Consider the following 8,853-nt stretch of genomic DNA (forward strand, 5'->3'; position numbering starts at 1 on the left):
ACATTGGGCAGGCCCAGGACAAAGCTGCCCCAGGACCTGATTGCCCCCAGCTTCCTGATCAAATACAGGCATAAAAAGTCCCAGTCACATAAAGTCCAAGCCTCTCAGACATGGTGGGTGTCCAAGACCACACAAGTCACTCTATGACCTTCCAATCATACACATTTCCAATAAGGAAAACAACTAAGTATCACTGTATACTTGTTGCATATTCTCACTGTTTCAGGACAAAGATCTTCCTTTCATAAATGTTCAATAACTCCTGAGTGATTTATTTCATCCCAATGGAACCTGAACTAATTAATTGCTGATATTAGAGCTATACCTCCAACACATGTATATGTCTTATTTCTTCTAACATACTTTAATATCCCTGCTAGCAGGGAGCAACTGGGTCTTATTTATCTTTGACTGTCCCACAGAGTCCAGTAGAGTGTCATTTACATGGAAGGCACTCAACAAACGTTTGTTAAGTTTGTTGAATATCATCCTGCAAGTTTAGCAGAACTTTCCATCGCTGTACCTGAGCTTCAGATTTCTTGTATTTTTCAGCAATCTTCTTAAGAATGGGTTCATTGACGACATCACTAGAGAGAGGGGACACAAGAAAGTTAAACGGAAGACTGAATACCCAGCCCTTCTCTTTCCCCATCACCATTCCTCTGGACTCCTGCAACAGGAGACCTTTCCATATGTCTCCCTGCTTCCACATGCTCCCCTCTCCAATCTATCCAAATGGCTGCCAAGTCAGTTTTATTAAAACAAGGGCCCACCATTGTCACTCTCCCACACAAAAAGCTTCAGTGGTCTCTGACACCTACCTTTCTAAGCTGCCTGTTCATTACCGTACTCCACACACTGTACATTCTCAACACACACACTGGCCTACTTGTCCAATATACACGATATCCCATCTCCTACCTTTCTGCTTTCATACAGATTATCCTCCAAATCCTCCACTCAAAGCTCAGTTCGTGTGTCACCTGCTACACAAGGCCACTCCTGATCACCCCAATTTCTAGTGCTCCAGCCCTGGGGAAATTGCTTCATATATAATTTGCATTTTCTCATGTGTGTACATGTTATTACCCTTGACAGATTGAAACCTCCCTGACGGCAGAAATGAACTGACAAAGCAGACTTACCTTGTGCCCCCAAGAGGGCGATAGGCTGTCACAGAGATATGTTTTGAATGGCAATAGTTGATCAGCCTCTCCTGAATGAGGAATGGGTAGCTCTCTCTCTAGAATCAGATTCACAACTTATATCAAAAGAGAAGTCACAAGGAAAATATTCTTGGGTGAGTCTGATTATTTTAAAGTATTATATCTTACTTTTATTCATACCTTTTGTTTTTAACATTATTTAATCCTGGCAAAGGGTTTCCAATAAAAACTGGGGGGGGGGAAAGTGGTTCAAAATAACTAACCAAAACATTGACAATGTCTGGTAGAAAATACAATTATTTCACACCCTTAATCACATATTTACTTCTGCAGTGAAAAGGGGCAGGTGCATCTTCTCACCACTTCTTTGAGACCAGACTTTGTCATTATAATTCCAGAGCATCTAGTTTCATTTTTTTTTCTTTCTGCTTTCACTGTTTCAGTTGTATGTACTGTTTTCTTGATTCTGCTTACTTCAGTCTGTATCAGTACATACAAGTCTTACAAGCATCTCCCAATTTGTTATATTTATCATTTCTTACGGTTAAGTAATACTCCATTACATTTATGCATCAGATTTGCTTATCCTTTCCCCCTATTAATGTTCATCTGCTTTGTTCTCTACTTCTTTGCTAATACAAAAAGTGCTACTGTGAATACTTTCACATATATTGGACCCATTCTACCATTGATCTCCTTGATATAGGTGCCTAGTGGTGGGATCTCTGAGTCAAAGTATGTGGACATTTTCATCACTTCTTTTTTATTTTTAGCATAATTCCAAATTGCTTTGCAGAAAGGTTGGACTAATTTACAACTCTACTAACAGTATATTTGTTTGCCTTTCTTTCTAAAGCTTTCTCTAGCCATTGCCTATTTTTATCTTTTGATGATGGCTAAGTTAGGTAGGATCCTGGACCTACCCAAAGATGTAACCAGTCAGGCCCTGCTCCCCGGAGCCTAAAAACGTGGGACCAGTACAAACCATCTCCTACCTCCTAATTAGGTTTTCAGACTTGCCCAAAGGCCCTGCTCTGCTTTTAGTGTCATTAGACTAGGCAGGGCAAACCATTTCCTGCCTCCTCAAATAAACTTCCAAGTAGAACGTATGACCTGCCATCTTCTTACTAGCTTTCTTACAAATTGAGGGCCACAACAACACCAAGATTACTACAAACTATACTTCCTGCCTATAAACATAGTATTTCCTTTTTATGAATACCTCAAAGTGGGCTTCCAGACACCTGCGTGGACAGAGCAACAGCAGGTCTGACAGTTGAGAACTGTGCCACAACCTTAGAGGATCAACACTGAGTCTTCTTACCACCTGCCTTCATCAGCATACCTCACTATTTCTCTGCCTGGTTGTTGTTCAGTTGGTTTCAATCATGTCTGACTCTTTATGACCCCATTTGGAGTTCTCTTGGCAAGGTTTACTCTGCCTGGACTCATTCCCAAATGGCTGATACTGAACCCATGGCTACCAAAAAACAAATCCTTCCCAACTCTAGCTATCCTCTCCCTCTTTCCTATTCATCATAATCCTGCCCCCTACAAAGTCCCACTCCAGATCCACTAACCCCTTCCATTGTAGAATCCAAAATGCCTGCTACAGAATGAATAAACTTCTCATCTCATATCACTTCCTTTCTACTTCTGTTTCATGGCAATCACTGAGACCTGGCTCCTTACTGATAAAAATGCATCTCTGGCCAATATTCCCAGTACTTGGTTGTGCTTTATTTCAACCTCCATCGTGATCATGATAAAAGGAGTCAGAATAGTCCTTGTTCCCCATAGCCACTTCCACTCTCCCTCTATAATCCTCCCTCAGGAACCACTACTTTGAAATTAGGGCAATTCAAATTTATGACCCATTCTGACTGGTATCTGCCAGCAACCAGGACAATCTTCTTCCTTTCTCAATCAGTTCTTTGCCTCTCTCACAGTCTTCCTTGCTACCTCAATTCCTGCCTACGTTCCAGGGAACTTCAAGAAAATATTGATGTTCCTTTAAATACCCTAACTTTCCAGGTCTTCAATCTACTCAACTGGAAGGAAGAGAGAGAGGGAGGGAGGGAAGGACTAAGTACTTACTATGTGCCAAGCACTGTACTAAGCACTTTACAAATATTATCTCATTTGATTTCCATATCAACCCCAGGAAGTACATGCTAAATTGGTAAGCTTATGAGGTTACCTCTCTGCCCCATTCTCCCTCTCAGGAATAGCACTTGCCAGAGCATGCCTCTAAAATCCATGCTTTCATGGGGAAAAGAGGGGTAATTAATCCACTTCATTTTGGACAGTCTTGCCATGGGGCAGAGCTCTACAACCTGCTGTATATCGTGACCGCTTCCCATGCTTCTTATCTATCCACCTCGGACATCATGCCATCTGCCCTGCCGCTAGGCCATATACTCCCTCCCCCTCCAGAGTTCTAGACCAAGATCTTTCCATTGTGTGGCAAGGACAAATCACTTCACCTCTCTAAGCTTCAATTTACCCATCAGAAAATGAATAGCTTAAATTATACCATTATTGGGAGATAAAATGTTCTGTAAATCTATAGAAAAGGCTTGGCTTATTGTGCAAAGCAGCCATTCTCTAATTGGGGTACAGAGACCCTTAGGGATTCCCATGACCTTTCTTAAGAGATCCAAGAGGTCAAAACTATCTTTATAAAAATACCAAGAAATTACTTGCCAATTAAAGAATTCCTTGTATATCCAACTACATATCTTTGTGAGGATGGATTTTCTTCATATGTTTCCAACCAAAAAAAAGTAATACAACATATTGAATGCAAGTATGAGCACACAGCTATCTTCTATTAACTAACATATTAAAGAGATTTGCAAAAATATGTAAAATAAGGCCATTCTTTTTACAAGTTTTTGTTTTAAAATATAATTATTTTTCATAAAAATACACTATTTAAGATATAGCTTTATTCTTACTATTTTTAATGCACTAACAAACACATTTTAATTTCTAATATCCTAATATTGATACATATAACTCACTAAATGAAAGCTCTTCAGGTCCTCAATAACTTTTGGAATGCATAAGCATCATGAGACCAAAAAATGTAAGAACTGTTGGTCTAAAATAACAATAAAGACCAAGAGATATTGGTTAGTTAATAATCTTCTAGTTTACCCTTCCTTGAAGTGATGGCTCACAACAGTTGGGGTTTGGAGCATGGAGGAAACAGGGGACAGGTTGGGAGGAGGTATTACTTTCCCTAAAGCTAAAGCTATGGATTAGAGGAGAATTCAGTCTCCTTCCTAATTAGCAGCTTGTAGGAATATTTCCAAGATTCCAGATTTTCCATAAATTCTCCCTCTATAATCTCATCTCCCTCAATACCTTCCTTTGTCTCCCAATAGTCAACACCATAGTCACTTCATACCTCTTAGCTAGTTTCCTTTCTTCTAGTCCCTTCCCCTTCCAATCTATCATTTTTTTTTAAAAATTACTGATGTTTTGTTTCATGCATCAATAAAACTTCTCAATAACTCCCCCAGTAAAATCTTCTCTTAGAACAAAGAACACCAGCCAAGCAGAATAAACTATCACAAAAGCTGCATCAGACAATATACACAACATTTTTTGCCTGTGGTCCAAAGGCAGGAAGAGTGTATCATTGTCAGTCCTCTACAGCCAAATTCTTCTAGTCAATCCACTGGCAAATTAATTTTTCTCATGTGAAGAGGCTCATCATCAGTTTGGCTCGAAAGTGAGGAATTTTTTTGTTATGATACCTCTGCAAGACCATTTTATAGAGAGAAGGTGATCTCTGTCAGAGGAGGACAACCACATTGACAAATTTACACATCTTTGATGTATTGACGTGCACATAAATCAGAGTATCACTCTTTGCACAATTTTTCAAACACCTCATTTCCTACAAAACAAATGACCAAATTCCTTAGCTTGGTATTCCTCCACAAGCTCAAAATATCAGGGTTGGAAAGAACCTCAGAGTCCATTTTTCCCAACCTCTTTCTCAACAAGAAACTCCTCTGGAATGTCCCCAACAAGAGGTCCTCTGTCCATTACTTGAAGACCTCCAATGAATGGAAAACACTTTATCTCCTGAGGCAAGCGTTCCTCTTTTGCATTTTCCCAATTGCTAGGAAGTTTTTCCTTATATCAGTCCAAAATGTTTCCTTCTGCAGCTACCACACATTTCTTCTAGTTGTTCTATGAGCCAATAGAACAGGCCGATGAGGTCACCAAGTGAGAAGAGTACAGAGAGAAAAAATGAGGGCCCAATACAGAGCCTTGATGTAACTCACAGTTAGAGGATGCAATATAGATGATGATGTAGCAAAGGAGACTGAGAACAAGTGATCAGAAAGGTAGAAAGCAAACAAGGAGAATCCTGTGTCATGAAAAACTCAACAAAGAGATAGTTTGGTTGTGAAGGGGAGTAGAGTATCAGGAAAAGTTAGAGGTGATGGTAGGGTCTAATCAAGATTTTTTAAAGATGGTGAGACCTGGACATGTTTGCAGGGAGCAAGGGGGAAACCAGTAAGTAGAAAGAGATTAAAGATAAGAGAGACAGGGATTGATGGAGAAGGAAATATGCTGAGAAGACAAGAGGGAGGGCAAAATTGGAATCAAAGGCACCTGTAGAGCAGATGGCTTTGTTGAGGAGAAAGGTCAACTCAACTTATGAGACTGGAGTGAAGGAAGAAAGAGCAGGAGATGACGTCAAAGGGTATGAGGCAAGGTCCTCAACTGAGATCATGGGGGAAGGGGGAAAGGTAACTAGTTAGAGGAGAGAAGAAAAGGTCTGGAATAACCTCAGTGGGAAGTAGGAATAAGAATAATTTATGGAGGAGTGAAAAGACTGTCACATATTGAACGTTTTCAGTCATATCTGACTCTTCTTGAGCCCGTTTGGAGTTTTCTTGGCAAAGATATTGGAGTGGTTTTGACATTTCCTTTTTAGCTCACTTCATAGATGAGGAACTGAGGTAAAAATGTTAAACTCAGATAATATAAATTTGTAATGACCCAATCAGCTCAGTTGTGTTGTGTTACTTCCTTCAGACCTTCCTTCAGCAGCAAGTAGGAGCAGAGGAGGAGGAGGATGGAAGTAAAACAAAATTGGGTTTGGTAAGGCATAAGTGGCAACATAATTTTCTATATGAATGTTGGAGGTCACAGGTTTTATTGCTGACTCACTTCTTGGCTTTTGCTGCCTGTGAATTTCTGGGAGTCTCTATTGCTCTTCTTCCTGAATTGTAGCTAATTTCCATGCCTGGCACAGAAGATGACATAGATATGTAAATGGTTTTATTCTTCCTTTTCTATTACAAGTCCTTTTGATTAAATTTGTAAGACTTCAAGCTGTTCAGCATTCAGGGACTGATAAGGACTTTCTGATGCACATTAGGCTATTATTTCTGATAGCAGCTAGCTGAGGTTCTGCCCCAACAACCTCAGGACATGCTTCAAAGCTCTAGACAAGATACCAGAAAAGAAACAAAGCAGGGAAAGTAGATAAGAAGTCAGAGAAATTGGCTGTAGCACCAGTAGCTATTCGCAGGAGGGATGGCAGGTCTACTGCCTATTAGTGGTTTCTAACCATATAAGCTCAAAGAAGAATCTAAGCTTTAGAAAGGCTTTTGATGGGAATGAGTATCTTAGAGGATGAGAATTACAGAATGTTAGTGGGGGAAGAGATCTTGAGATCATCTGGTCTAAACCTGGCCCTTCGTCACATGAGGAAATTGAGAAACAGAGAGATTAAAAGATTTGTATGAGGGCACACAGCTAATTGGTGACCAAATAGAGAATAAACCTCAGGTATTCCCACTCAACTTAGTTCAATTCAACATATATGTATGTAGTATCTACTATGTGCAAGACTGTATTCTAGGTGCTGGGGATATAAAGACAAAAACAGTCACAGAATCAAAGAGCTTACCTTTTATGAGGGAATTGAAACAAATAAGGAAACAGAAGGTAATTTAAGGAGGAGCAGAATATTAACAAAAGATAAGATTTCACTGCCTCCTGTGAAATATACTCCAAGCTTGCAAACCTGAGTACCACCCACCCCTGTGCTTAGGGGTATGAAGGGGACTAAGTCTGAAGGATGAAGTTAGTTACCACACTGTACCTTAAAACCCACAGGCCAATGCATCAAGTAAAGATCCAAGTAGTCCACCTGTAGATCCTTCAGGCTATTTTGGCAAGCACATTTCACAAGGTACTTCTCATGGAAGGTATTCCAGAGCTATAAAAGGGATAATAAAATATCACCATTATACAACCCTGCTAAGAATTATCAGAATATGGGCTCTCCTAGTCAAAGGTGATATAGGTTCTCTGAGACAACAAGGTCCATAATCCAAAGAAATTAATGCAAGTTAATAAGCAAACAGGGGAGAAAGATAAAATTAATCCTCAAAATCCAACGTAGTAATGTCAAAGGCAAAGGGACAAAAGAGGCAAGTGTGACCTATACTAACCTATACATATAAGAGAGTTTTTAAAATGGGCACATACAACAAGGCTGATTGAGGTACATGTCTAATTTAACTTGCTCAGCATAGTGATTCAGTCAGTCAAATAAGCATTTATTAAGTATCTAGTGTGTACCACCCACTATTAGGGGCTAAATTCAAAGAAAAAAAATGAAACAGTTTATATCCACAAGGAACTTGGATTCTATTGGAGGAAGTCAATATATACATATATGCAATATGTATACATATATATATATATGCGTATTTATATATACACATGCATCCATGTGTAGATATATATGAGGATATATAACGTATGCTTGTGTGTGTGTGTGTGTGTGTGTGTGTGTGTGTGTGTGTGTATGTATGAAATCAGTGTCAGTCAGTTTAGGGCAGGAGGCCCTAGCGGCTGAGGGAATCAGGAAAGACTTCAAGTACAAGATAGCTCTTGAGTTGAGTCTTAAAGGAAACTAGGGTTTCCAAGACTCTAAGATGAGGAAGGAGTACACACCACGCATGGGGAATAGCCAGTTAAAAAGCAAGAAGATGCAAAATGGAGTGGCATGGATGAGGGACAGTGCTGTAGTTGATGTTGTCCAACTCTTCATGACCCCATTTCGGGTTTTCTTGGCATATAAACCACAGGGGTGGTTTGCCATTTCCTTCTCTAGCTCATTTTACAGGTGAGGAAACTGAGGCAAACAGGGTTAAGTGACTTGCCCAGGGGACACATAGCTACTAAGTGTCTGAGGCCAGATTTGAACTTAGGGAAAGTAGGAAGGTCAATCTGGCTAATCACAGAGTACATAAAAGGGAGTTAATGTGTAAAAGATTGGAAGGTGGGTTGAGAATAGGTTGTAAAGAGCTTTCAATAGCAAACAGAGAAGATCACACCTTCTGCAAGAATCCTTTCCCACATCTACCCTACCTTTACAACATCTCTTGCCTCTATTCTCACCTCTCCACTCACATGGTGGACAATACTCTGATTCAGGCCCTCATCACCTCTCAACTAGACTATGATAATCATCCCTTAATAATTTTCTCCTCTTCCAGACACATCCCTCTCTAATTCATACTCCACACAACTGCCAAAATAATCTTCCCAAAGCACAACACTGACCATGTTATTTTCTTTTTCAAGTATCTTCAGGGGCTCCATGTTGCCTAGAGAATAAAACATAAATTTCCTCAGTGTG

Source organism: Trichosurus vulpecula, chromosome 5, assembly GCF_011100635.1.
Source record: "Trichosurus vulpecula isolate mTriVul1 chromosome 5, mTriVul1.pri, whole genome shotgun sequence".
Lineage (NCBI taxonomy): Eukaryota > Metazoa > Chordata > Mammalia > Diprotodontia > Phalangeridae > Trichosurus > Trichosurus vulpecula.